At 45.0% G+C, this 23480-nt stretch overlaps 56 non-coding genes across 56 annotated transcripts; 14 read left to right on the forward strand and 42 right to left on the reverse strand.

Moving 5' to 3' along the window:
* Positions 1-414: 414 nt before the first annotated feature.
* On the reverse strand, positions 415-488 carry TRNAI-AAU (transfer RNA isoleucine (anticodon AAU)). Its single transcript has one exon. It is a non-coding gene; the product is annotated as a tRNA-Ile (tRNA).
* A 100-nt stretch (positions 489-588) lies between these two features.
* Positions 589-661, reverse strand: TRNAM-CAU (transfer RNA methionine (anticodon CAU)). Its single transcript has one exon. It is a non-coding gene; the product is annotated as a tRNA-Met (tRNA).
* A 140-nt stretch (positions 662-801) lies between these two features.
* TRNAG-GCC (transfer RNA glycine (anticodon GCC)) lies at positions 802-872 on the reverse strand. The gene has a single exon. It is a non-coding gene; the product is annotated as a tRNA-Gly (tRNA).
* Positions 873-1180: 308 nt separating this feature from the next.
* On the forward strand, positions 1181-1253 carry TRNAK-UUU (transfer RNA lysine (anticodon UUU)). Its single transcript has one exon. It is a non-coding gene; the product is annotated as a tRNA-Lys (tRNA).
* Positions 1254-2073: 820 nt separating this feature from the next.
* Positions 2074-2147, reverse strand: TRNAI-AAU (transfer RNA isoleucine (anticodon AAU)). Its single transcript has one exon. It is a non-coding gene; the product is annotated as a tRNA-Ile (tRNA).
* Positions 2148-2247: 100 nt separating this feature from the next.
* TRNAM-CAU (transfer RNA methionine (anticodon CAU)) lies at positions 2248-2320 on the reverse strand. The gene has a single exon. It is a non-coding gene; the product is annotated as a tRNA-Met (tRNA).
* A 141-nt stretch (positions 2321-2461) lies between these two features.
* Positions 2462-2532, reverse strand: TRNAG-GCC (transfer RNA glycine (anticodon GCC)). The gene has a single exon. It is a non-coding gene; the product is annotated as a tRNA-Gly (tRNA).
* A 308-nt stretch (positions 2533-2840) lies between these two features.
* Positions 2841-2913, forward strand: TRNAK-UUU (transfer RNA lysine (anticodon UUU)). The gene has a single exon. It is a non-coding gene; the product is annotated as a tRNA-Lys (tRNA).
* An 820-nt stretch (positions 2914-3733) lies between these two features.
* On the reverse strand, positions 3734-3807 carry TRNAI-AAU (transfer RNA isoleucine (anticodon AAU)). Its single transcript has one exon. It is a non-coding gene; the product is annotated as a tRNA-Ile (tRNA).
* Positions 3808-3907: 100 nt separating this feature from the next.
* On the reverse strand, positions 3908-3980 carry TRNAM-CAU (transfer RNA methionine (anticodon CAU)). The gene has a single exon. It is a non-coding gene; the product is annotated as a tRNA-Met (tRNA).
* Positions 3981-4121: 141 nt separating this feature from the next.
* On the reverse strand, positions 4122-4192 carry TRNAG-GCC (transfer RNA glycine (anticodon GCC)). Its single transcript has one exon. It is a non-coding gene; the product is annotated as a tRNA-Gly (tRNA).
* A 308-nt stretch (positions 4193-4500) lies between these two features.
* On the forward strand, positions 4501-4573 carry TRNAK-UUU (transfer RNA lysine (anticodon UUU)). The gene has a single exon. It is a non-coding gene; the product is annotated as a tRNA-Lys (tRNA).
* Positions 4574-5393: 820 nt separating this feature from the next.
* Positions 5394-5467, reverse strand: TRNAI-AAU (transfer RNA isoleucine (anticodon AAU)). The gene has a single exon. It is a non-coding gene; the product is annotated as a tRNA-Ile (tRNA).
* A 100-nt stretch (positions 5468-5567) lies between these two features.
* Positions 5568-5640, reverse strand: TRNAM-CAU (transfer RNA methionine (anticodon CAU)). Its single transcript has one exon. It is a non-coding gene; the product is annotated as a tRNA-Met (tRNA).
* Positions 5641-5781: 141 nt separating this feature from the next.
* Positions 5782-5852, reverse strand: TRNAG-GCC (transfer RNA glycine (anticodon GCC)). The gene has a single exon. It is a non-coding gene; the product is annotated as a tRNA-Gly (tRNA).
* A 308-nt stretch (positions 5853-6160) lies between these two features.
* Positions 6161-6233, forward strand: TRNAK-UUU (transfer RNA lysine (anticodon UUU)). Its single transcript has one exon. It is a non-coding gene; the product is annotated as a tRNA-Lys (tRNA).
* An 820-nt stretch (positions 6234-7053) lies between these two features.
* On the reverse strand, positions 7054-7127 carry TRNAI-AAU (transfer RNA isoleucine (anticodon AAU)). The gene has a single exon. It is a non-coding gene; the product is annotated as a tRNA-Ile (tRNA).
* A 100-nt stretch (positions 7128-7227) lies between these two features.
* Positions 7228-7300, reverse strand: TRNAM-CAU (transfer RNA methionine (anticodon CAU)). Its single transcript has one exon. It is a non-coding gene; the product is annotated as a tRNA-Met (tRNA).
* Positions 7301-7441: 141 nt separating this feature from the next.
* On the reverse strand, positions 7442-7512 carry TRNAG-GCC (transfer RNA glycine (anticodon GCC)). The gene has a single exon. It is a non-coding gene; the product is annotated as a tRNA-Gly (tRNA).
* A 308-nt stretch (positions 7513-7820) lies between these two features.
* On the forward strand, positions 7821-7893 carry TRNAK-UUU (transfer RNA lysine (anticodon UUU)). The gene has a single exon. It is a non-coding gene; the product is annotated as a tRNA-Lys (tRNA).
* An 820-nt stretch (positions 7894-8713) lies between these two features.
* On the reverse strand, positions 8714-8787 carry TRNAI-AAU (transfer RNA isoleucine (anticodon AAU)). Its single transcript has one exon. It is a non-coding gene; the product is annotated as a tRNA-Ile (tRNA).
* A 100-nt stretch (positions 8788-8887) lies between these two features.
* TRNAM-CAU (transfer RNA methionine (anticodon CAU)) lies at positions 8888-8960 on the reverse strand. Its single transcript has one exon. It is a non-coding gene; the product is annotated as a tRNA-Met (tRNA).
* Positions 8961-9101: 141 nt separating this feature from the next.
* TRNAG-GCC (transfer RNA glycine (anticodon GCC)) lies at positions 9102-9172 on the reverse strand. The gene has a single exon. It is a non-coding gene; the product is annotated as a tRNA-Gly (tRNA).
* Positions 9173-9480: 308 nt separating this feature from the next.
* Positions 9481-9553, forward strand: TRNAK-UUU (transfer RNA lysine (anticodon UUU)). Its single transcript has one exon. It is a non-coding gene; the product is annotated as a tRNA-Lys (tRNA).
* Positions 9554-10373: 820 nt separating this feature from the next.
* On the reverse strand, positions 10374-10447 carry TRNAI-AAU (transfer RNA isoleucine (anticodon AAU)). The gene has a single exon. It is a non-coding gene; the product is annotated as a tRNA-Ile (tRNA).
* A 100-nt stretch (positions 10448-10547) lies between these two features.
* On the reverse strand, positions 10548-10620 carry TRNAM-CAU (transfer RNA methionine (anticodon CAU)). Its single transcript has one exon. It is a non-coding gene; the product is annotated as a tRNA-Met (tRNA).
* Positions 10621-10761: 141 nt separating this feature from the next.
* Positions 10762-10832, reverse strand: TRNAG-GCC (transfer RNA glycine (anticodon GCC)). The gene has a single exon. It is a non-coding gene; the product is annotated as a tRNA-Gly (tRNA).
* Positions 10833-11140: 308 nt separating this feature from the next.
* TRNAK-UUU (transfer RNA lysine (anticodon UUU)) lies at positions 11141-11213 on the forward strand. Its single transcript has one exon. It is a non-coding gene; the product is annotated as a tRNA-Lys (tRNA).
* Positions 11214-12033: 820 nt separating this feature from the next.
* Positions 12034-12107, reverse strand: TRNAI-AAU (transfer RNA isoleucine (anticodon AAU)). The gene has a single exon. It is a non-coding gene; the product is annotated as a tRNA-Ile (tRNA).
* Positions 12108-12207: 100 nt separating this feature from the next.
* On the reverse strand, positions 12208-12280 carry TRNAM-CAU (transfer RNA methionine (anticodon CAU)). Its single transcript has one exon. It is a non-coding gene; the product is annotated as a tRNA-Met (tRNA).
* A 140-nt stretch (positions 12281-12420) lies between these two features.
* On the reverse strand, positions 12421-12491 carry TRNAG-GCC (transfer RNA glycine (anticodon GCC)). Its single transcript has one exon. It is a non-coding gene; the product is annotated as a tRNA-Gly (tRNA).
* Positions 12492-12799: 308 nt separating this feature from the next.
* On the forward strand, positions 12800-12872 carry TRNAK-UUU (transfer RNA lysine (anticodon UUU)). The gene has a single exon. It is a non-coding gene; the product is annotated as a tRNA-Lys (tRNA).
* An 820-nt stretch (positions 12873-13692) lies between these two features.
* TRNAI-AAU (transfer RNA isoleucine (anticodon AAU)) lies at positions 13693-13766 on the reverse strand. Its single transcript has one exon. It is a non-coding gene; the product is annotated as a tRNA-Ile (tRNA).
* Positions 13767-13866: 100 nt separating this feature from the next.
* Positions 13867-13939, reverse strand: TRNAM-CAU (transfer RNA methionine (anticodon CAU)). The gene has a single exon. It is a non-coding gene; the product is annotated as a tRNA-Met (tRNA).
* A 140-nt stretch (positions 13940-14079) lies between these two features.
* TRNAG-GCC (transfer RNA glycine (anticodon GCC)) lies at positions 14080-14150 on the reverse strand. Its single transcript has one exon. It is a non-coding gene; the product is annotated as a tRNA-Gly (tRNA).
* A 308-nt stretch (positions 14151-14458) lies between these two features.
* On the forward strand, positions 14459-14531 carry TRNAK-UUU (transfer RNA lysine (anticodon UUU)). Its single transcript has one exon. It is a non-coding gene; the product is annotated as a tRNA-Lys (tRNA).
* Positions 14532-15351: 820 nt separating this feature from the next.
* Positions 15352-15425, reverse strand: TRNAI-AAU (transfer RNA isoleucine (anticodon AAU)). Its single transcript has one exon. It is a non-coding gene; the product is annotated as a tRNA-Ile (tRNA).
* A 100-nt stretch (positions 15426-15525) lies between these two features.
* TRNAM-CAU (transfer RNA methionine (anticodon CAU)) lies at positions 15526-15598 on the reverse strand. The gene has a single exon. It is a non-coding gene; the product is annotated as a tRNA-Met (tRNA).
* Positions 15599-15739: 141 nt separating this feature from the next.
* TRNAG-GCC (transfer RNA glycine (anticodon GCC)) lies at positions 15740-15810 on the reverse strand. Its single transcript has one exon. It is a non-coding gene; the product is annotated as a tRNA-Gly (tRNA).
* Positions 15811-16118: 308 nt separating this feature from the next.
* Positions 16119-16191, forward strand: TRNAK-UUU (transfer RNA lysine (anticodon UUU)). Its single transcript has one exon. It is a non-coding gene; the product is annotated as a tRNA-Lys (tRNA).
* An 820-nt stretch (positions 16192-17011) lies between these two features.
* On the reverse strand, positions 17012-17085 carry TRNAI-AAU (transfer RNA isoleucine (anticodon AAU)). The gene has a single exon. It is a non-coding gene; the product is annotated as a tRNA-Ile (tRNA).
* Positions 17086-17185: 100 nt separating this feature from the next.
* Positions 17186-17258, reverse strand: TRNAM-CAU (transfer RNA methionine (anticodon CAU)). The gene has a single exon. It is a non-coding gene; the product is annotated as a tRNA-Met (tRNA).
* Positions 17259-17398: 140 nt separating this feature from the next.
* Positions 17399-17469, reverse strand: TRNAG-GCC (transfer RNA glycine (anticodon GCC)). Its single transcript has one exon. It is a non-coding gene; the product is annotated as a tRNA-Gly (tRNA).
* Positions 17470-17777: 308 nt separating this feature from the next.
* Positions 17778-17850, forward strand: TRNAK-UUU (transfer RNA lysine (anticodon UUU)). The gene has a single exon. It is a non-coding gene; the product is annotated as a tRNA-Lys (tRNA).
* An 820-nt stretch (positions 17851-18670) lies between these two features.
* TRNAI-AAU (transfer RNA isoleucine (anticodon AAU)) lies at positions 18671-18744 on the reverse strand. Its single transcript has one exon. It is a non-coding gene; the product is annotated as a tRNA-Ile (tRNA).
* Positions 18745-18844: 100 nt separating this feature from the next.
* Positions 18845-18917, reverse strand: TRNAM-CAU (transfer RNA methionine (anticodon CAU)). Its single transcript has one exon. It is a non-coding gene; the product is annotated as a tRNA-Met (tRNA).
* Positions 18918-19057: 140 nt separating this feature from the next.
* Positions 19058-19128, reverse strand: TRNAG-GCC (transfer RNA glycine (anticodon GCC)). The gene has a single exon. It is a non-coding gene; the product is annotated as a tRNA-Gly (tRNA).
* A 308-nt stretch (positions 19129-19436) lies between these two features.
* TRNAK-UUU (transfer RNA lysine (anticodon UUU)) lies at positions 19437-19509 on the forward strand. Its single transcript has one exon. It is a non-coding gene; the product is annotated as a tRNA-Lys (tRNA).
* An 820-nt stretch (positions 19510-20329) lies between these two features.
* Positions 20330-20403, reverse strand: TRNAI-AAU (transfer RNA isoleucine (anticodon AAU)). The gene has a single exon. It is a non-coding gene; the product is annotated as a tRNA-Ile (tRNA).
* A 100-nt stretch (positions 20404-20503) lies between these two features.
* TRNAM-CAU (transfer RNA methionine (anticodon CAU)) lies at positions 20504-20576 on the reverse strand. Its single transcript has one exon. It is a non-coding gene; the product is annotated as a tRNA-Met (tRNA).
* A 141-nt stretch (positions 20577-20717) lies between these two features.
* Positions 20718-20788, reverse strand: TRNAG-GCC (transfer RNA glycine (anticodon GCC)). The gene has a single exon. It is a non-coding gene; the product is annotated as a tRNA-Gly (tRNA).
* Positions 20789-21096: 308 nt separating this feature from the next.
* On the forward strand, positions 21097-21169 carry TRNAK-UUU (transfer RNA lysine (anticodon UUU)). The gene has a single exon. It is a non-coding gene; the product is annotated as a tRNA-Lys (tRNA).
* An 820-nt stretch (positions 21170-21989) lies between these two features.
* Positions 21990-22063, reverse strand: TRNAI-AAU (transfer RNA isoleucine (anticodon AAU)). The gene has a single exon. It is a non-coding gene; the product is annotated as a tRNA-Ile (tRNA).
* Positions 22064-22163: 100 nt separating this feature from the next.
* Positions 22164-22236, reverse strand: TRNAM-CAU (transfer RNA methionine (anticodon CAU)). Its single transcript has one exon. It is a non-coding gene; the product is annotated as a tRNA-Met (tRNA).
* A 140-nt stretch (positions 22237-22376) lies between these two features.
* On the reverse strand, positions 22377-22447 carry TRNAG-GCC (transfer RNA glycine (anticodon GCC)). Its single transcript has one exon. It is a non-coding gene; the product is annotated as a tRNA-Gly (tRNA).
* Positions 22448-22755: 308 nt separating this feature from the next.
* On the forward strand, positions 22756-22828 carry TRNAK-UUU (transfer RNA lysine (anticodon UUU)). The gene has a single exon. It is a non-coding gene; the product is annotated as a tRNA-Lys (tRNA).
* Positions 22829-23480: the final 652 nt, after the last annotated feature.

A 23480-nucleotide genomic window follows, 5' to 3' on the forward strand; every position in this document is an offset into this window, starting at 1 on the left:
AAAAGATAGTAGATAAGCGGGACGGCTTCCCTGCAAATGTTTTAGATATGCCGAATGGTTCTTACCTGCCAAAAAATGTCTCCTGTATCTATGTGTAAAGAAACAAGATCATTTATAATGTCACCCCCTTTTCTTTCTAGATCCTAGACCAATGGTGCACACACCAGAGTTTGAAGGACATTGAATGTTTAAAGAGAATCCACCGTTAATGCCTCCTGTATTCACGAAAACAAATAACATACGTGCAGAAGAATCGAGACACCGCCGCCTCTAAACAGAAGCCAGCAATCCGTGGATGTATGGTAATGCATAGATGTCCAGACATTTCCTGAATAACTGATATAGTTGTATCTATACAAAGCATCATGCAAATAAGGAAGTCATTTCATTTGCAGAAACATAGGCAAAACAGCATGGCCCGTACGGGGATCGAACCCGCGACCTTGGCGTTATTAGCACCACGCTCTAACCAACTGAGCTAACCGGCCGCGGCGGCTGGCTTGGTGATACAGAGGACCGTGGAAAACACTCTATAGTAAATGAACGTTTAGCATCACCTATCAACAGTCTCAAGCTGTAAAAGAAGCATGCCCTGTATGAGGATCGAACTCACGACCTTCAGATTATGAGACTGACGCGCTACCTACTGCGCTAACAAGGCAAACGCTACCGGGTGCTGCTTGTGGAAGCTCTTCATACGTAATGCGTTGCAACATAGTCAAGGACAAATTTCCTTCATAATTATAAAGGCATCTCGCTTTTCCAGGGACCTGTTTTACCAACGCTCTAAAAAAAGTTGTTTGCATTGGCCGGGAATCGAACCCGGGCCTCCCGCGTGGCAGGCGAAAATTCTACCACTGAACCACCAATGCATCTGCAACGGCCGACTTAAAAATCCATAGAGATTCGAGTGGTGGGAATGAAGATTTCTCCCCCTGAACAGAAAGTTATGGAAGCGGTGGTTGGGGGATCACTCAGTTAGTTGCTTATACGTGTAGCTGTAAATGAAGCATGCCCTGTGTGAGGACCTGACTCTCGACCTTCAGATTATGAGACCGACATTGTGGAAATGGTTGTCAACCAGAAACTCAAGGTGTCCTAGATGTAATGTAAGTGCACGTGGACAAACTCTGTGACTGATAGCCAGCTTCAGGTCTGGCCCAAGGCCCATGCCCAGCGAGCCTGGGTAGCTCAGTCGGTAGAGCATCAGACTTTTAATCTGAGGGTCCAGGGTTCAAGTCCCTGTTCGGGCGCTGCTCGCTTTGTTATGCTGAAACCATGAGTTCATCGCTGTACAATGAACATTGGAAAGCTTTACTTGACTCAAAAGATAGTAGATAAGCGGGACGGCTTCCCTGCAAATGTTTTAGATATGCCGAATGGTTCTTACCTGCCAAAAAATGTCTCCTGTATCTATGTGTAAAGAAACAAGATCATTTATAATGTCACCCCCTTTTCTTTCTAGACCTTAGACCAATGGTGCACACACCAGAGTTTGAAGGACATTGAATGTTTAAAGAGAACCCACCGTTAATGCCTCCTGTATTCACGAAATACAGGAACAGGTTTCAAGTCCCTGTTCGGGCGCTACTCACTTTATTATGCTAAAACCATGAGTTCATCGCTGTACAATGAACATTGGAAAGCTTTACTTGACTCAAAAGATAGTAGATAAGCGGGACGGCTTCCCTGCAAATGTTTTAGATATGCCGAATGGTTCTTACCTGCCAAAAAATGTCTCCTGTATCTATGTGTAAAGAAACAAGATCATTTATAATGTCACCCCCTTTTCTTTCTAGACCTTAGACCAATGGTGCACACACCAGAGTTTGAAGGACATTGAATGTTTAAAGAGAATCCACCGTTAATGCCTCCTGTATTCACGAAAACAAATAACATACGTGCAGAAGAATCGAGACACCGCCGCCTCTAAACAGAAGCCAGCAATCCGTGGATGTATGGTAATGCATAGATGTCCAGACATTTCCTGAATAACTGATATAGTTGTATCTATACAAAGCATCATGCAAATAAGGAAGTCATTTCATTTGCAGAAACATAGGCAAAACAGCATGGCCCGTACGGGGATCGAACCCGCGACCTTGGCGTTATTAGCACCACGCTCTAACCAACTGAGCTAACCGGCCGCGGCGGCTGGCTTGGTGATACAGAGGACCGTGGAAAACACTCTATAGTAAATGAACGTTTAGCATCACCTATCAACAGTCTCAAGCTGTAAAAGAAGCATGCCCTGTATGAGGATCGAACTCACGACCTTCAGATTATGAGACTGACGCGCTACCTACTGCGCTAACAAGGCAAACGCTACCGGGTGCTGCTTGTGGAAGCTCTTCATACGTAATGCGTTGCAACATAGTCAAGGACAAATTTCCTTCATAATTATAAAGGCATCTCGCTTTTCCAGGGACCTGTTTTACCAACGCTCTAAAAAAAAGTTGTTTGCATTGGCCGGGAATCGAACCCGGGCCTCCCGCGTGGCAGGCGAAAATTCTACCACTGAACCACCAATGCATCTGCAACGGCCGACTTAAAAATCCATAGAGATTCGAGTGGTGGGAATGAAGATTTCTCCCCCTGAACAGAAAGTTATGGAAGCGGTGGTTGGGGGATCACTCAGTTAGTTGCTTATACGTGTAGCTGTAAATGAAGCATGCCCTGTGTGAGGACCTGACTCTCGACCTTCAGATTATGAGACCGACATTGTGGAAATGGTTGTCAACCAGAAACTCAAGGTGTCCTAGATGTAATGTAAGTGCACGTGGACAAACTCTGTGACTGATAGCCAGCTTCAGGTCTGGCCCAAGGCCCATGCCCAGCGAGCCTGGGTAGCTCAGTCGGTAGAGCATCAGACTTTTAATCTGAGGGTCCAGGGTTCAAGTCCCTGTTCGGGCGCTGCTCGCTTTGTTATGCTGAAACCATGAGTTCATCGCTGTACAATGAACATTGGAAAGCTTTACTTGACTCAAAAGATAGTAGATAAGCGGGACGGCTTCCCTGCAAATGTTTTAGATATGCCGAATGGTTCTTACCTGCCAAAAAATGTCTCCTGTATCTATGTGTAAAGAAACAAGATCATTTATAATGTCACCCCCTTTTCTTTCTAGACCTTAGACCAATGGTGCACACACCAGAGTTTGAAGGACATTGAATGTTTAAAGAGAACCCACCGTTAATGCCTCCTGTATTCACGAAATACAGGAACAGGTTTCAAGTCCCTGTTCGGGCGCTACTCACTTTATTATGCTAAAACCATGAGTTCATCGCTGTACAATGAACATTGGAAAGCTTTACTTGACTCAAAAGATAGTAGATAAGCGGGACGGCTTCCCTGCAAATGTTTTAGATATGCCGAATGGTTCTTACCTGCCAAAAAATGTCTCCTGTATCTATGTGTAAAGAAACAAGATCATTTATAATGTCACCCCCTTTTCTTTCTAGATCCTAGACCAATGGTGCACACACCAGAGTTTGAAGGACATTGAATGTTTAAAGAGAATCCACCGTTAATGCCTCCTGTATTCACGAAAACAAATAACATACGTGCAGAAGAATCGAGACACCGCCGCCTCTAAACAGAAGCCAGCAATCCGTGGATGTATGGTAATGCATAGATGTCCAGACATTTCCTGAATAACTGATATAGTTGTATCTATACAAAGCATCATGCAAATAAGGAAGTCATTTCATTTGCAGAAACATAGGCAAAACAGCATGGCCCGTACGGGGATCGAACCCGCGACCTTGGCGTTATTAGCACCACGCTCTAACCAACTGAGCTAACCGGCCGCGGCGGCTGGCTTGGTGATACAGAGGACCGTGGAAAACACTCTATAGTAAATGAACGTTTAGCATCACCTATCAACAGTCTCAAGCTGTAAAAGAAGCATGCCCTGTATGAGGATCGAACTCACGACCTTCAGATTATGAGACTGACGCGCTACCTACTGCGCTAACAAGGCAAACGCTACCGGGTGCTGCTTGTGGAAGCTCTTCATACGTAATGCGTTGCAACATAGTCAAGGACAAATTTCCTTCATAATTATAAAGGCATCTCGCTTTTCCAGGGACCTGTTTTACCAACGCTCTAAAAAAAAGTTGTTTGCATTGGCCGGGAATCGAACCCGGGCCTCCCGCGTGGCAGGCGAAAATTCTACCACTGAACCACCAATGCATCTGCAACGGCCGACTTAAAAATCCATAGAGATTCGAGTGGTGGGAATGAAGATTTCTCCCCCTGAACAGAAAGTTATGGAAGCGGTGGTTGGGGGATCACTCAGTTAGTTGCTTATACGTGTAGCTGTAAATGAAGCATGCCCTGTGTGAGGACCTGACTCTCGACCTTCAGATTATGAGACCGACATTGTGGAAATGGTTGTCAACCAGAAACTCAAGGTGTCCTAGATGTAATGTAAGTGCACGTGGACAAACTCTGTGACTGATAGCCAGCTTCAGGTCTGGCCCAAGGCCCATGCCCAGCGAGCCTGGGTAGCTCAGTCGGTAGAGCATCAGACTTTTAATCTGAGGGTCCAGGGTTCAAGTCCCTGTTCGGGCGCTGCTCGCTTTGTTATGCTGAAACCATGAGTTCATCGCTGTACAATGAACATTGGAAAGCTTTACTTGACTCAAAAGATAGTAGATAAGCGGGACGGCTTCCCTGCAAATGTTTTAGATATGCCGAATGGTTCTTACCTGCCAAAAAATGTCTCCTGTATCTATGTGTAAAGAAACAAGATCATTTATAATGTCACCCCCTTTTCTTTCTAGACCTTAGACCAATGGTGCACACACCAGAGTTTGAAGGACATTGAATGTTTAAAGAGAACCCACCGTTAATGCCTCCTGTATTCACGAAATACAGGAACAGGTTTCAAGTCCCTGTTCGGGCGCTACTCACTTTATTATGCTAAAACCATGAGTTCATCGCTGTACAATGAACATTGGAAAGCTTTACTTGACTCAAAAGATAGTAGATAAGCGGGACGGCTTCCCTGCAAATGTTTTAGATATGCCGAATGGTTCTTACCTGCCAAAAAATGTCTCCTGTATCTATGTGTAAAGAAACAAGATCATTTATAATGTCACCCCCTTTTCTTTCTAGATCCTAGACCAATGGTGCACACACCAGAGTTTGAAGGACATTGAATGTTTAAAGAGAATCCACCGTTAATGCCTCCTGTATTCACGAAAACAAATAACATACGTGCAGAAGAATCGAGACACCGCCGCCTCTAAACAGAAGCCAGCAATCCGTGGATGTATGGTAATGCATAGATGTCCAGACATTTCCTGAATAACTGATATAGTTGTATCTATACAAAGCATCATGCAAATAAGGAAGTCATTTCATTTGCAGAAACATAGGCAAAACAGCATGGCCCGTACGGGGATCGAACCCGCGACCTTGGCGTTATTAGCACCACGCTCTAACCAACTGAGCTAACCGGCCGCGGCGGCTGGCTTGGTGATACAGAGGACCGTGGAAAACACTCTATAGTAAATGAACGTTTAGCATCACCTATCAACAGTCTCAAGCTGTAAAAGAAGCATGCCCTGTATGAGGATCGAACTCACGACCTTCAGATTATGAGACTGACGCGCTACCTACTGCGCTAACAAGGCAAACGCTACCGGGTGCTGCTTGTGGAAGCTCTTCATACGTAATGCGTTGCAACATAGTCAAGGACAAATTTCCTTCATAATTATAAAGGCATCTCGCTTTTCCAGGGACCTGTTTTACCAACGCTCTAAAAAAAAGTTGTTTGCATTGGCCGGGAATCGAACCCGGGCCTCCCGCGTGGCAGGCGAAAATTCTACCACTGAACCACCAATGCATCTGCAACGGCCGACTTAAAAATCCATAGAGATTCGAGTGGTGGGAATGAAGATTTCTCCCCCTGAACAGAAAGTTATGGAAGCGGTGGTTGGGGGATCACTCAGTTAGTTGCTTATACGTGTAGCTGTAAATGAAGCATGCCCTGTGTGAGGACCTGACTCTCGACCTTCAGATTATGAGACCGACATTGTGGAAATGGTTGTCAACCAGAAACTCAAGGTGTCCTAGATGTAATGTAAGTGCACGTGGACAAACTCTGTGACTGATAGCCAGCTTCAGGTCTGGCCCAAGGCCCATGCCCAGCGAGCCTGGGTAGCTCAGTCGGTAGAGCATCAGACTTTTAATCTGAGGGTCCAGGGTTCAAGTCCCTGTTCGGGCGCTGCTCGCTTTGTTATGCTGAAACCATGAGTTCATCGCTGTACAATGAACATTGGAAAGCTTTACTTGACTCAAAAGATAGTAGATAAGCGGGACGGCTTCCCTGCAAATGTTTTAGATATGCCGAATGGTTCTTACCTGCCAAAAAATGTCTCCTGTATCTATGTGTAAAGAAACAAGATCATTTATAATGTCACCCCCTTTTCTTTCTAGACCTTAGACCAATGGTGCACACACCAGAGTTTGAAGGACATTGAATGTTTAAAGAGAACCCACCGTTAATGCCTCCTGTATTCACGAAATACAGGAACAGGTTTCAAGTCCCTGTTCGGGCGCTACTCACTTTATTATGCTAAAACCATGAGTTCATCGCTGTACAATGAACATTGGAAAGCTTTACTTGACTCAAAAGATAGTAGATAAGCGGGACGGCTTCCCTGCAAATGTTTTAGATATGCCGAATGGTTCTTACCTGCCAAAAAATGTCTCCTGTATCTATGTGTAAAGAAACAAGATCATTTATAATGTCACCCCCTTTTCTTTCTAGACCTTAGACCAATGGTGCACACACCAGAGTTTGAAGGACATTGAATGTTTAAAGAGAATCCACCGTTAATGCCTCCTGTATTCACGAAAACAAATAACATACGTGCAGAAGAATCGAGACACCGCCGCCTCTAAACAGAAGCCAGCAATCCGTGGATGTATGGTAATGCATAGATGTCCAGACATTTCCTGAATAACTGATATAGTTGTATCTATACAAAGCATCATGCAAATAAGGAAGTCATTTCATTTGCAGAAACATAGGCAAAACAGCATGGCCCGTACGGGGATCGAACCCGCGACCTTGGCGTTATTAGCACCACGCTCTAACCAACTGAGCTAACCGGCCGCGGCGGCTGGCTTGGTGATACAGAGGACCGTGGAAAACACTCTATAGTAAATGAACGTTTAGCATCACCTATCAACAGTCTCAAGCTGTAAAAGAAGCATGCCCTGTATGAGGATCGAACTCACGACCTTCAGATTATGAGACTGACGCGCTACCTACTGCGCTAACAAGGCAAACGCTACCGGGTGCTGCTTGTGGAAGCTCTTCATACGTAATGCGTTGCAACATAGTCAAGGACAAATTTCCTTCATAATTATAAAGGCATCTCGCTTTTCCAGGGACCTGTTTTACCAACGCTCTAAAAAAAAGTTGTTTGCATTGGCCGGGAATCGAACCCGGGCCTCCCGCGTGGCAGGCGAAAATTCTACCACTGAACCACCAATGCATCTGCAACGGCCGACTTAAAAATCCATAGAGATTCGAGTGGTGGGAATGAAGATTTCTCCCCCTGAACAGAAAGTTATGGAAGCGGTGGTTGGGGGATCACTCAGTTAGTTGCTTATACGTGTAGCTGTAAATGAAGCATGCCCTGTGTGAGGACCTGACTCTCGACCTTCAGATTATGAGACCGACATTGTGGAAATGGTTGTCAACCAGAAACTCAAGGTGTCCTAGATGTAATGTAAGTGCACGTGGACAAACTCTGTGACTGATAGCCAGCTTCAGGTCTGGCCCAAGGCCCATGCCCAGCGAGCCTGGGTAGCTCAGTCGGTAGAGCATCAGACTTTTAATCTGAGGGTCCAGGGTTCAAGTCCCTGTTCGGGCGCTGCTCGCTTTGTTATGCTGAAACCATGAGTTCATCGCTGTACAATGAACATTGGAAAGCTTTACTTGACTCAAAAGATAGTAGATAAGCGGGACGGCTTCCCTGCAAATGTTTTAGATATGCCGAATGGTTCTTACCTGCCAAAAAATGTCTCCTGTATCTATGTGTAAAGAAACAAGATCATTTATAATGTCACCCCCTTTTCTTTCTAGACCTTAGACCAATGGTGCACACACCAGAGTTTGAAGGACATTGAATGTTTAAAGAGAACCCACCGTTAATGCCTCCTGTATTCACGAAATACAGGAACAGGTTTCAAGTCCCTGTTCGGGCGCTACTCACTTTATTATGCTAAAACCATGAGTTCATCGCTGTACAATGAACATTGGAAAGCTTTACTTGACTCAAAAGATAGTAGATAAGCGGGACGGCTTCCCTGCAAATGTTTTAGATATGCCGAATGGTTCTTACCTGCCAAAAAATGTCTCCTGTATCTATGTGTAAAGAAACAAGATCATTTATAATGTCACCCCCTTTTCTTTCTAGACCTTAGACCAATGGTGCACACACCAGAGTTTGAAGGACATTGAATGTTTAAAGAGAATCCACCGTTAATGCCTCCTGTATTCACGAAAACAAATAACATACGTGCAGAAGAATCGAGACACCGCCGCCTCTAAACAGAAGCCAGCAATCCGTGGATGTATGGTAATGCATAGATGTCCAGACATTTCCTGAATAACTGATATAGTTGTATCTATACAAAGCATCATGCAAATAAGGAAGTCATTTCATTTGCAGAAACATAGGCAAAACAGCATGGCCCGTACGGGGATCGAACCCGCGACCTTGGCGTTATTAGCACCACGCTCTAACCAACTGAGCTAACCGGCCGCGGCGGCTGGCTTGGTGATACAGAGGACCGTGGAAAACACTCTATAGTAAATGAACGTTTAGCATCACCTATCAACAGTCTCAAGCTGTAAAAGAAGCATGCCCTGTATGAGGATCGAACTCACGACCTTCAGATTATGAGACTGACGCGCTACCTACTGCGCTAACAAGGCAAACGCTACCGGGTGCTGCTTGTGGAAGCTCTTCATACGTAATGCGTTGCAACATAGTCAAGGACAAATTTCCTTCATAATTATAAAGGCATCTCGCTTTTCCAGGGACCTGTTTTACCAACGCTCTAAAAAAAAGTTGTTTGCATTGGCCGGGAATCGAACCCGGGCCTCCCGCGTGGCAGGCGAAAATTCTACCACTGAACCACCAATGCATCTGCAACGGCCGACTTAAAAATCCATAGAGATTCGAGTGGTGGGAATGAAGATTTCTCCCCCTGAACAGAAAGTTATGGAAGCGGTGGTTGGGGGATCACTCAGTTAGTTGCTTATACGTGTAGCTGTAAATGAAGCATGCCCTGTGTGAGGACCTGACTCTCGACCTTCAGATTATGAGACCGACATTGTGGAAATGGTTGTCAACCAGAAACTCAAGGTGTCCTAGATGTAATGTAAGTGCACGTGGACAAACTCTGTGACTGATAGCCAGCTTCAGGTCTGGCCCAAGGCCCATGCCCAGCGAGCCTGGGTAGCTCAGTCGGTAGAGCATCAGACTTTTAATCTGAGGGTCCAGGGTTCAAGTCCCTGTTCGGGCGCTGCTCGCTTTGTTATGCTGAAACCATGAGTTCATCGCTGTACAATGAACATTGGAAAGCTTTACTTGACTCAAAAGATAGTAGATAAGCGGGACGGCTTCCCTGCAAATGTTTTAGATATGCCGAATGGTTCTTACCTGCCAAAAAATGTCTCCTGTATCTATGTGTAAAGAAACAAGATCATTTATAATGTCACCCCCTTTTCTTTCTAGACCTTAGACCAATGGTGCACACACCAGAGTTTGAAGGACATTGAATGTTTAAAGAGAACCCACCGTTAATGCCTCCTGTATTCACGAAATACAGGAACAGGTTTCAAGTCCCTGTTCGGGCGCTACTCACTTTATTATGCTAAAACCATGAGTTCATCGCTGTACAATGAACATTGGAAAGCTTTACTTGACTCAAAAGATAGTAGATAAGCGGGACGGCTTCCCTGCAAATGTTTTAGATATGCCGAATGGTTCTTACCTGCCAAAAAATGTCTCCTGTATCTATGTGTAAAGAAACAAGATCATTTATAATGTCACCCCCTTTTCTTTCTAGACCTTAGACCAATGGTGCACACACCAGAGTTTGAAGGACATTGAATGTTTAAAGAGAATCCACCGTTAATGCCTCCTGTATTCACGAAAACAAATAACATACGTGCAGAAGAATCGAGACACCGCCGCCTCTAAACAGAAGCCAGCAATCCGTGGATGTATGGTAATGCATAGATGTCCAGACATTTCCTGAATAACTGATATAGTTGTATCTATACAAAGCATCATGCAAATAAGGAAGTCATTTCATTTGCAGAAACATAGGCAAAACAGCATGGCCCGTACGGGGATCGAACCCGCGACCTTGGCGTTATTAGCACCACGCTCTAACCAACTGAGCTAACCGGCCGCGGCGGCTGGCTTGGTGATACAGAGGACCGTGGAAAACACTCTATAGTAAATGAACGTTTAGCATCACCTATCAACAGTCTCAAGCTGTAAAAGAAGCATGCCCTGTATGAGGATCGAACTCACGACCTTCAGATTATGAGACTGACGCGCTACCTACTGCGCTAACAAGGCAAACGCTACCGGGTGCTGCTTGTGGAAGCTCTTCATACGTAATGCGTTGCAACATAGTCAAGGACAAATTTCCTTCATAATTATAAAGGCATCTCGCTTTTCCAGGGACCTGTTTTACCAACGCTCTAAAAAAAAGTTGTTTGCATTGGCCGGGAATCGAACCCGGGCCTCCCGCGTGGCAGGCGAAAATTCTACCACTGAACCACCAATGCATCTGCAACGGCCGACTTAAAAATCCATAGAGATTCGAGTGGTGGGAATGAAGATTTCTCCCCCTGAACAGAAAGTTATGGAAGCGGTGGTTGGGGGATCACTCAGTTAGTTGCTTATACGTGTAGCTGTAAATGAAGCATGCCCTGTGTGAGGACCTGACTCTCGACCTTCAGATTATGAGACCGACATTGTGGAAATGGTTGTCAACCAGAAACTCAAGGTGTCCTAGATGTAATGTAAGTGCACGTGGACAAACTCTGTGACTGATAGCCAGCTTCAGGTCTGGCCCAAGGCCCATGCCCAGCGAGCCTGGGTAGCTCAGTCGGTAGAGCATCAGACTTTTAATCTGAGGGTCCAGGGTTCAAGTCCCTGTTCGGGCGCTGCTCGCTTTGTTATGCTGAAACCATGAGTTCATCGCTGTACAATGAACATTGGAAAGCTTTACTTGACTCAAAAGATAGTAGATAAGCGGGACGGCTTCCCTGCAAATGTTTTAGATATGCCGAATGGTTCTTACCTGCCAAAAAATGTCTCCTGTATCTATGTGTAAAGAAACAAGATCATTTATAATGTCACCCCCTTTTCTTTCTAGACCTTAGACCAATGGTGCACACACCAGAGTTTGAAGGACATTGAATGTTTAAAGAGAACCCACCGTTAATGCCTCCTGTATTCACGAAATACAGGAACAGGTTTCAAGTCCCTGTTCGGGCGCTACTCACTTTATTATGCTAAAACCATGAGTTCATCGCTGTACAATGAACATTGGAAAGCTTTACTTGACTCAAAAGATAGTAGATAAGCGGGACGGCTTCCCTGCAAATGTTTTAGATATGCCGAATGGTTCTTACCTGCCAAAAAATGTCTCCTGTATCTATGTGTAAAGAAACAAGATCATTTATAATGTCACCCCCTTTTCTTTCTAGACCTTAGACCAATGGTGCACACACCAGAGTTTGAAGGACATTGAATGTTTAAAGAGAATCCACCGTTAATGCCTCCTGTATTCACGAAAACAAATAACATACGTGCAGAAGAATCGAGACACCGCCGCCTCTAAACAGAAGCCAGCAATCCGTGGATGTATGGTAATGCATAGATGTCCAGACATTTCCTGAATAACTGATATAGTTGTATCTATACAAAGCATCATGCAAATAAGGAAGTCATTTCATTTGCAGAAACATAGGCAAAACAGCATGGCCCGTACGGGGATCGAACCCGCGACCTTGGCGTTATTAGCACCACGCTCTAACCAACTGAGCTAACCGGCCGCGGTGGCTGGCTTGGTGATACAGAGGACCGTGGAAAACACTCTATAGTAAATGAACGTTTAGCATCACCTATCAACAGTCTCAAGCTGTAAAAGAAGCATGCCCTGTATGAGGATCGAACTCACGACCTTCAGATTATGAGACTGACGCGCTACCTACTGCGCTAACAAGGCAAACGCTACCGGGTGCTGCTTGTGGAAGCTCTTCATACGTAATGCGTTGCAACATAGTCAAGGACAAATTTCCTTCATAATTATAAAGGCATCTCGCTTTTCCAGGGACCTGTTTTACCAACGCTCTAAAAAAAGTTGTTTGCATTGGCCGGGAATCGAACCCGGGCCTCCCGCGTGGCAGGCGAAAATTCTACCACTGAACCACCAATGCATCTGCAACGGCCGACTTAAAAATCCATAGAGATTCGAGTGGTGGGAATGAAGATTTCTCCCCCTGAACAGAAAGTTATGGAAGCGGTGGTTGGGGGATCACTCAGTTAGTTGCTTATACGTGTAGCTGTAAATGAAGCATGCCCTGTGTGAGGACCTGACTCTCGACCTTCAGATTATGAGACCGACATTGTGGAAATGGTTGTCAACCAGAAACTCAAGGTGTCCTAGATGTAATGTAAGTGCACGTGGACAAACTCTGTGACTGATAGCCAGCTTCAGGTCTGGCCCAAGGCCCATGCCCAGCGAGCCTGGGTAGCTCAGTCGGTAGAGCATCAGACTTTTAATCTGAGGGTCCAGGGTTCAAGTCCCTGTTCGGGCGCTGCTCGCTTTGATATGCTGAAACCATGAGTTCATCGCTGTACAATGAACATTGGAAAGCTTTACTTGACTCAAAAGATAGTAGATAAGCGGGACGGCTTCCCTGCAAATGTTTTAGATATGCCGAATGGTTCTTACCTGCCAAAAAATGTCTCCTGTATCTATGTGTAAAGAAACAAGATCATTTATAATGTCACCCCCTTTTCTTTCTAGACCTTAGACCAATGGTGCACACACCAGAGTTTGAAGGACATTGAATGTTTAAAGAGAACCCACCGTTAATGCCTCCTGTATTCACGAAATACAGGAACAGGTTTCAAGTCCCTGTTCGGGCGCTACTCACTTTATTATGCTAAAACCATGAGTTCATCGCTGTACAATGAACATTGGAAAGCTTTACTTGACTCAAAAGATAGTAGATAAGCGGGACGGCTTCCCTGCAAATGTTTTAGATATGCCGAATGGTTCTTACCTGCCAAAAAATGTCTCCTGTATCTATGTGTAAAGAAACAAGATCATTTATAATGTCACCCCCTTTTCTTTCTAGACCTTAGACCAATGGTGCACACACCAGAGTTTGAAGGACATTGAATGTTTAAAGAGAATCCACCGTTAATGCCTCCTGTATTCACGAAAACAAATAACATACGTGCAGAAGAATCGAGACACCGCCGCCTCTAAACAGAAGCCAGCAATCCGTGGATGTATGGTAATGCATAGATGTCCAGACATTTCCTGAATAACTGATATAGTTGTATCTATACAAAGCATCATGCAAATAAGGAAGTCATTTCATTTGCAGAAACATAGGCAAAACAGCATGGCCCGTACGGGGATCGAACCCGCGACCTTGGCGTTATTAGCACCACGCTCTAACCAACTGAGCTAACCGGCCGCGGTGGCTGGCTTGGTGATACAGAGGACCGTGGAAAACACTCTATAGTAAATGAACGTTTAGCATCACCTATCAACAGTCTCAAGCTGTAAAAGAAGCATGCCCTGTATGAGGATCGAACTCACGACCTTCAGATTATGAGACTGACGCGCTACCTACTGCGCTAACAAGGCAAACGCTACCGGGTGCTGCTTGTGGAAGCTCTTCATACGTAATGCGTTGCAACATAGTCAAGGACAAATTTCCTTCATAATTATAAAGGCATCTCGCTTTTCCAGGGACCTGTTTTACCAACGCTCTAAAAAAAGTTGTTTGCATTGGCCGGGAATCGAACCCGGGCCTCCCGCGTGGCAGGCGAAAATTCTACCACTGAACCACCAATGCATCTGCAACGGCCGACTTAAAAATCCATAGAGATTCGAGTGGTGGGAATGAAGATTTCTCCCCCTGAACAGAAAGTTATGGAAGCGGTGGTTGGGGGATCACTCAGTTAGTTGCTTATACGTGTAGCTGTAAATGAAGCATGCCCTGTGTGAGGACCTGACTCTCGACCTTCAGATTATGAGACCGACATTGTGGAAATGGTTGTCAACCAGAAACTCAAGGTGTCCTAGATGTAATGTAAGTGCACGTGGACAAACTCTGTGACTGATAGCCAGCTTCAGGTCTGGCCCAAGGCCCATGCCCAGCGAGCCTGGGTAGCTCAGTCGGTAGAGCATCAGACTTTTAATCTGAGGGTCCAGGGTTCAAGTCCCTGTTCGGGCGCTGCTCGCTTTGATATGCTGAAACCATGAGTTCATCGCTGTACAATGAACATTGGAAAGCTTTACTTGACTCAAAAGATAGTAGATAAGCGGGACGGCTTCCCTGCAAATGTTTTAGATATGCCGAATGGTTCTTACCTGCCAAAAAATGTCTCCTGTATCTATGTGTAAAGAAACAAGATCATTTATAATGTCACCCCCTTTTCTTTCTAGACCTTAGACCAATGGTGCACACACCAGAGTTTGAAGGACATTGAATGTTTAAAGAGAACCCACCGTTAATGCCTCCTGTATTCACGAAATACAGGAACAGGTTTCAAGTCCCTGTTCGGGCGCTACTCACTTTATTATGCTAAAACCATGAGTTCATCGCTGTACAATGAACATTGGAAAGCTTTACTTGACTCAAAAGATAGTAGATAAGCGGGACGGCTTCCCTGCAAATGTTTTAGATATGCCGAATGGTTCTTACCTGCCAAAAAATGTCTCCTGTATCTATGTGTAAAGAAACAAGATCATTTATAATGTCACCCCCTTTTCTTTCTAGACCTTAGACCAATGGTGCACACACCAGAGTTTGAAGGACATTGAATGTTTAAAGAGAATCCACCGTTAATGCCTCCTGTATTCACGAAAACAAATAACATACGTGCAGAAGAATCGAGACACCGCCGCCTCTAAACAGAAGCCAGCAATCCGTGGATGTATGGTAATGCATAGATGTCCAGACATTTCCTGAATAACTGATATAGTTGTATCTATACAAAGCATCATGCAAATAAGGAAGTCATTTCATTTGCAGAAACATAGGCAAAACAGCATGGCCCGTACGGGGATCGAACCCGCGACCTTGGCGTTATTAGCACCACGCCCTAACCAACTGAGCTAACCGGCCGCGGCGGCTGGCTTGGTGATACAGAGGACCGTGGAAAACACTCTATAGTAAATGAACGTTTAGCATCACCTATCAACAGTCTCAAGCTGTAAAAGAAGCATGCCCTGTATGAGGATCGAACTCACGACCTTCAGATTATGAGACTGACGCGCTACCTACTGCGCTAACAAGGCAAACGCTACCGGGTGCTGCTTGTTGAAGCTCTTCATACGTAATGCGTTGCAACATAGTCAAGGACAAATTTCCTTCATAATTATAAAGGCATCTCGCTTTTCCAGGGACCTGTTTTACCAACGCTCTAAAAAAAAGTTGTTTGCATTGGCCGGGAATCGAACCCGGGCCTCCCGCGTGGCAGGCGAAAATTCTACCACTGAACCACCAATGCATCTGCAACAGCCGACTTAAAAATCCATAGAGATTCGAGTGGTGGGAATGAAGATTTCTCCCCCTGAACAGAAAGTTATGGAAGCGGTGGTTGGGGGATCACTCAGTTAGTTGCTTATACGTGTAGCTGTAAATGAAGCATGCCCTGTGTGAGGACCTGACTCTCGACCTTCAGATTATGAGACCGACATTGTGGAAATGGTTGTCAACCAGAAACTCAAGGTGTCCTAGATGTAATGTAAGTGCACGTGGACAAACTCTGTGACTGATAGCCAGCTTCAGGTCTGGCCCAAGGCCCATGCCCAGCGAGCCTGGGTAGCTCAGTCGGTAGAGCATCAGACTTTTAATCTGAGGGTCCAGGGTTCAAGTCCCTGTTCGGGCGCTGCTCGCTTTGTTATGCTGAAACCATGAGTTCATCGCTGTACAATGAACATTGGAAAGCTTTACTTGACTCAAAAGATAGTAGATAAGCGGGACGGCTTCCCTGCAAATGTTTTAGATATGCCGAATGGTTCTTACCTGCCAAAAAATGTCTCCTGTATCTATGTGTAAAGAAACAAGATCATTTATAATGTCACCCCCTTTTCTTTCTAGACCTTAGACCAATGGTGCACACACCAGAGTTTGAAGGACATTGAATGTTTAAAGAGAACCCACCGTTAATGCCTCCTGTATTCACGAAATACAGGAACAGGTTTCAAGTCCCTGTTCGGGCGCTACTCACTTTATTATGCTAAAACCATGAGTTCATCGCTGTACAATGAACATTGGAAAGCTTTACTTGACTCAAAAGATAGTAGATAAGCGGGACGGCTTCCCTGCAAATGTTTTAGATATGCCGAATGGTTCTTACCTGCCAAAAAATGTCTCCTGTATCTATGTGTAAAGAAACAAGATCATTTATAATGTCACCCCCTTTTCTTTCTAGATCCTAGACCAATGGTGCACACACCAGAGTTTGAAGGACATTGAATGTTTAAAGAGAATCCACCGTTAATGCCTCCTGTATTCACGAAAACAAATAACATACGTGCAGAAGAATCGAGACACCGCCGCCTCTAAACAGAAGCCAGCAATCCGTGGATGTATGGTAATGCATAGATGTCCAGACATTTCCTGAATAACTGATATAGTTGTATCTATACAAAGCATCATGCAAATAAGGAAGTCATTTCATTTGCAGAAACATAGGCAAAACAGCATGGCCCGTACGGGGATCGAACCCGCGACCTTGGCGTTATTAGCACCACGCTCTAACCAACTGAGCTAACCGGCCGCGGTGGCTGGCTTGGTGATACAGAGGACCGTGGAAAACACTCTATAGTAAATGAACGTTTAGCATCACCTATCAACAGTCTCAAGCTGTAAAAGAAGCATGCCCTGTATGAGGATCGAACTCACGACCTTCAGATTATGAGACTGACGCGCTACCTACTGCGCTAACAAGGCAAACGCTACCGGGTGCTGCTTGTGGAAGCTCTTCATACGTAATGCGTTGCAACATAGTCAAGGACAAATTTCCTTCATAATTATAAAGGCATCTCGCTTTTCCAGGGACCTGTTTTACCAACGCTCTAAAAAAAGTTGTTTGCATTGGCCGGGAATCGAACCCGGGCCTCCCGCGTGGCAGGCGAAAATTCTACCACTGAACCACCAATGCATCTGCAACGGCCGACTTAAAAATCCATAGAGATTCGAGTGGTGGGAATGAAGATTTCTCCCCCTGAACAGAAAGTTATGGAAGCGGTGGTTGGGGGATCACTCAGTTAGTTGCTTATACGTGTAGCTGTAAATGAAGCATGCCCTGTGTGAGGACCTGACTCTCGACCTTCAGATTATGAGACCGACATTGTGGAAATGGTTGTCAACCAGAAACTCAAGGTGTCCTAGATGTAATGTAAGTGCACGTGGACAAACTCTGTGACTGATAGCCAGCTTCAGGTCTGGCCCAAGGCCCATGCCCAGCGAGCCTGGGTAGCTCAGTCGGTAGAGCATCAGACTTTTAATCTGAGGGTCCAGGGTTCAAGTCCCTGTTCGGGCGCTGCTCGCTTTGTTATGCTGAAACCATGAGTTCATCGCTGTACAATGAACATTGGAAAGCTTTACTTGACTCAAAAGATAGTAGATAAGCGGGACGGCTTCCCTGCAAATGTTTTAGATATGCCGAATGGTTCTTACCTGCCAAAAAATGTCTCCTGTATCTATGTGTAAAGAAACAAGATCATTTATAATGTCACCCCCTTTTCTTTCTAGACCTTAGACCAATGGTGCACACACCAGAGTTTGAAGGACATTGAATGTTTAAAGAGAACCCACCGTTAATGCCTCCTGTATTCACGAAATACAGGAACAGGTTTCAAGTCCCTGTTCGGGCGCTACTCACTTTATTATGCTAAAACCATGAGTTCATCGCTGTACAATGAACATTGGAAAGCTTTACTTGACTCAAAAGATAGTAGATAAGCGGGACGGCTTCCCTGCAAATGTTTTAGATATGCCGAATGGTTCTTACCTGCCAAAAAATGCCTCCTGTATCTATGTGTAAAGAAACAAGATCATTTATAATGTCACCCCCTTTTCTTTCTAGACCTTAGACCAATGGTGCACACACCAGAGTTTGAAGGACATTGAATGTTTAAAGAGAATCCACCGTTAATGCCTCCTGTATTCACGAAAACAAATAACATACGTGCAGAAGAATCGAGACACCGCCGCCTCTAAACAGAAGCCAGCAATCCGTGGATGTATGGTAATGCATAGATGTCCAGACATTTCCTGAATAACTGATATAGTTGTATCTATACAAAGCATCATGCAAATAAGGAAGTCATTTCATTTGCAGAAACATAGGCAAAACAGCATGGCCCGTACGGGGATCGAACCCGCGACCTTGGCGTTATTAGCACCACGCTCTAACCAACTGAGCTAACCGGCCGCGGTGGCTGGCTTGGTGATACAGAGGACCGTGGAAAACACTCTATAGTAAATGAACGTTTAGCATCACCTATCAACAGTCTCAAGCTGTAAAAGAAGCATGCCCTGTATGAGGATCGAACTCACGACCTTCAGATTATGAGACTGACGCGCTACCTACTGCGCTAACAAGGCAAACGCTACCGGGTGCTGCTTGTGGAAGCTCTTCATACGTAATGCGTTGCAACATAGTCAAGGACAAATTTCCTTCATAATTATAAAGGCATCTCGCTTTTCCAGGGACCTGTTTTACCAACGCTCTAAAAAAAGTTGTTTGCATTGGCCGGGAATCGAACCCGGGCCTCCCGCGTGGCAGGCGAAAATTCTACCACTGAACCACCAATGCATCTGCAACGGCCGACTTAAAAATCCATAGAGATTCGAGTGGTGGGAATGAAGATTTCTCCCCCTGAACAGAAAGTTATGGAAGCGGTGGTTGGGGGATCACTCAGTTAGTTGCTTATACGTGTAGCTGTAAATGAAGCATGCCCTGTGTGAGGACCTGACTCTCGACCTTCAGATTATGAGACCGACATTGTGGAAATGGTTGTCAACCAGAAACTCAAGGTGTCCTAGATGTAATGTAAGTGCACGTGGACAAACTCTGTGACTGATAGCCAGCTTCAGGTCTGGCCCAAGGCCCATGCCCAGCGAGCCTGGGTAGCTCAGTCGGTAGAGCATCAGACTTTTAATCTGAGGGTCCAGGGTTCAAGTCCCTGTTCGGGCGCTGCTCACTTTGATATGCTGAAACCATGAGTTCATCGCTGTACAATGAACATTGGAAAGCTTTACTTGACTCAAAAGATAGTAGATAAGCGGGACGGCTTCCCTGCAAATGTTTTAGATATGCCGAATGGTTCTTACCTGCCAAAAAATGTCTCCTGTATCTATGTGTAAAGAAACAAGATCATTTATAATGTCACCCCCTTTTCTTTCTAGACCTTAGACCAATGGTGCACACACCAGAGTTTGAAGGACATTGAATGTTTAAAGAGAACCCACCGTTAATGCCTCCTGTATTCACGAAATACAGGAACAGGTTTCAAGTCCCTGTTCGGGCGCTACTCACTTTATTATGCTAAAACCATGAGTTCATCGCTGTACAATGAACATTGGAAAGCTTTACTTGACTCAAAAGATAGTAGATAAGCGGGACGGCTTCCCTGCAAATGTTTTAGATATGCCGAATGGTTCTTACCTGCCAAAAAATGTCTCCTGTATCTATGTGTAAAGAAACAAGATCATTTATAATGTCACCCCCTTTTCTTTCTAGACCTTAGACCAATGGTGCACACACCAGAGTTTGAAGGACATTGAATGTTTAAAGAGAATCCACCGTTAATGCCTCCTGTATTCACGAAAACAAATAACATACGTGCAGAAGAATCGAGACACCGCCGCCTCTAAACAGAAGCCAGCAATCCGTGGATGTATGGTAATGCATAGATGTCCAGACATTTCCTGAATAACTGATATAGTTGTATCTATACAAAGCATCATGCAAATAAGGAAGTCATTTCATTTGCAGAAACATAGGCAAAACAGCATGGCCCGTACGGGGATCGAACCCGCGACCTTGGCGTTATTAGCACCACGCTCTAACCAACTGAGCTAACCGGCCGCGGCGGCTGGCTTGGTGATACAGAGGACCGTGGAAAACACTCTATAGTAAATGAACGTTTAGCATCACCTATCAACAGTCTCAAGCTGTAAAAGAAGCATGCCCTGTATGAGGATCGAACTCACGACCTTCAGATTATGAGACTGACGCGCTACCTACTGCGCTAACAAGGCAAACGCTACCGGGTGCTGCTTGTTGAAGCTCTTCATACGTAATGCGTTGCAACATAGTCAAGGACAAATTTCCTTCATAATTATAAAGGCATCTCGCTTTTCCAGGGACCTGTTTTACCAACGCTCTAAAAAAAAGTTGTTTGCATTGGCCGGGAATCGAACCCGGGCCTCCCGCGTGGCAGGCGAAAATTCTACCACTGAACCACCAATGCATCTGCAACGGCCGACTTAAAAATCCATAGAGATTCGAGTGGTGGGAATGAAGATTTCTCCCCCTGAACAGAAAGTTATGGAAGCGGTGGTTGGGGGATCACTCAGTTAGTTGCTTATACGTGTAGCTGTAAATGAAGCATGCCCTGTGTGAGGACCTGACTCTCGACCTTCAGATTATGAGACCGACATTGTGGAAATGGTTGTCAACCAGAAACTCAAGGTGTCCTAGATGTAATGTAAGTGCACGTGGACAAACTCTGTGACTGATAGCCAGCTTCAGGTCTGGCCCAAGGCCCATGCCCAGCGAGCCTGGGTAGCTCAGTCGGTAGAGCATCAGACTTTTAATCTGAGGGTCCAGGGTTCAAGTCCCTGTTCGGGCGCTGCTCGCTTTGTTATGCTGAAACCATGAGTTCATCGCTGTACAATGAACATTGGAAAGCTTTACTTGACTCAAAAGATAGTAGATAAGCGGGACGGCTTCCCTGCAAATGTTTTAGATATGCCGAATGGTTCTTACCTGCCAAAAAATGTCTCCTGTATCTATGTGTAAAGAAACAAGATCATTTATAATGTCACCCCCTTTTCTTTCTAGACCTTAGACCAATGGTGCACACACCAGAGTTTGAAGGACATTGAATGTTTAAAGAGAACCCACCGTTAATGCCTCCTGTATTCACGAAATACAGGAACAGGTTTCAAGTCCCTGTTCGGGCGCTACTCACTTTATTATGCTAAAACCATGAGTTCATCGCTGTACAATGAACATTGGAAAGCTTTACTTGACTCAAAAGATAGTAGATAAGCGGGACGGCTTCCCTGCAAATGTTTTAGATATGCCGAATGGTTCTTACCTGCCAAAAAATGTCTCCTGTATCTATGTGTAAAGAAACAAGATCATTTATAATGTCACCCCCTTTTCTTTCTAGATCCTAGACCAATGGTGCACACACCAGAGTTTGAAGGACATTGAATGTTTAAAGAGAATCCACCGTTAATGCCTCCTGTATTCACGAAAACAAATAACATACGTGCAGAAGAATCGAGACACCGCCGCCTCTAAACAGAAGCCAGCAATCCGTGGATGTATGGTAATGCATAGATGTCCAGACATTTCCTGAATAACTGATATAGTTGTATCTATACAAAGCATCATGCAAATAAGGAAGTCATTTCATTTGCAGAAACATAGGCAAAACAGCATGGCCCGTACGGGGATCGAACCCGCGACCTTGGCGTTATTAGCACCACGCTCTAACCAACTGAGCTAACCGGCCGCGGTGGCTGGCTTGGTGATACAGAGGACCGTGGAAAACACTCTATAGTAAATGAACGTTTAGCATCACCTATCAACAGTCTCAAGCTGTAAAAGAAGCATGCCCTGTATGAGGATCGAACTCACGACCTTCAGATTATGAGACTGACGCGCTACCTACTGCGCTAACAAGGCAAACGCTACCGGGTGCTGCTTGTGGAAGCTCTTCATACGTAATGCGTTGCAACATAGTCAAGGACAAATTTCCTTCATAATTATAAAGGCATCTCGCTTTTCCAGGGACCTGTTTTACCAACGCTCTAAAAAAAGTTGTTTGCATTGGCCGGGAATCGAACCCGGGCCTCCCGCGTGGCAGGCGAAAATTCTACCACTGAACCACCAATGCATCTGCAACGGCCGACTTAAAAATCCATAGAGATTCGAGTGGTGGGAATGAAGATTTCTCCCCCTGAACAGAAAGTTATGGAAGCGGTGGTTGGGGGATCACTCAGTTAGTTGCTTATACGTGTAGCTGTAAATGAAGCATGCCCTGTGTGAGGACCTGACTCTCGACCTTCAGATTATGAGACCGACATTGTGGAAATGGTTGTCAACCAGAAACTCAAGGTGTCCTAGATGTAATGTAAGTGCACGTGGACAAACTCTGTGACTGATAGCCAGCTTCAGGTCTGGCCCAAGGCCCATGCCCAGCGAGCCTGGGTAGCTCAGTCGGTAGAGCATCAGACTTTTAATCTGAGGGTCCAGGGTTCAAGTCCCTGTTCGGGCGCTGCTCGCTTTGTTATGCTGAAACCATGAGTTCATCGCTGTACAATGAACATTGGAAAGCTTTACTTGACTCAAAAGATAGTAGATAAGCGGGACGGCTTCCCTGCAAATGTTTTAGATATGCCGAATGGTTCTTACCTGCCAAAAAATGTCTCCTGTATCTATGTGTAAAGAAACAAGATCATTTATAATGTCACCCCCTTTTCTTTCTAGACCTTAGACCAATGGTGCACACACCAGAGTTTGAAGGACATTGAATGTTTAAAGAGAACCCACCGTTAATGCCTCCTGTATTCACGAAATACAGGAACAGGTTTCAAGTCCCTGTTCGGGCGCTACTCACTTTATTATGCTAAAACCATGAGTTCATCGCTGTACAATGAACATTGGAAAGCTTTACTTGACTCAAAAGATAGTAGATAAGCGGGACGGCTTCCCTGCAAATGTTTTAGATATGCCGAATGGTTCTTACCTGCCAAAAAATGTCTCCTGTATCTATGTGTAAAGAAACAAGATCATTTATAATGTCACCCCCTTTTCTTTCTAGATCCTAGACCAATGGTGCACACACCAGAGTTTGAAGGACATTGAATGTTTAAAGAGAATCCACCGTTAATGCCTCCTGTATTCACGAAAACAAATAACATACGTGC

The sequence above is a fragment of the Sceloporus occidentalis genome, unplaced genomic scaffold, assembly GCF_023333645.1.
Source record: "Sceloporus occidentalis isolate IW3139 unplaced genomic scaffold, rSceOcc1.0.p SCAF_440, whole genome shotgun sequence".
Taxonomy (NCBI): domain Eukaryota; kingdom Metazoa; phylum Chordata; class Lepidosauria; order Squamata; family Phrynosomatidae; genus Sceloporus; species Sceloporus occidentalis.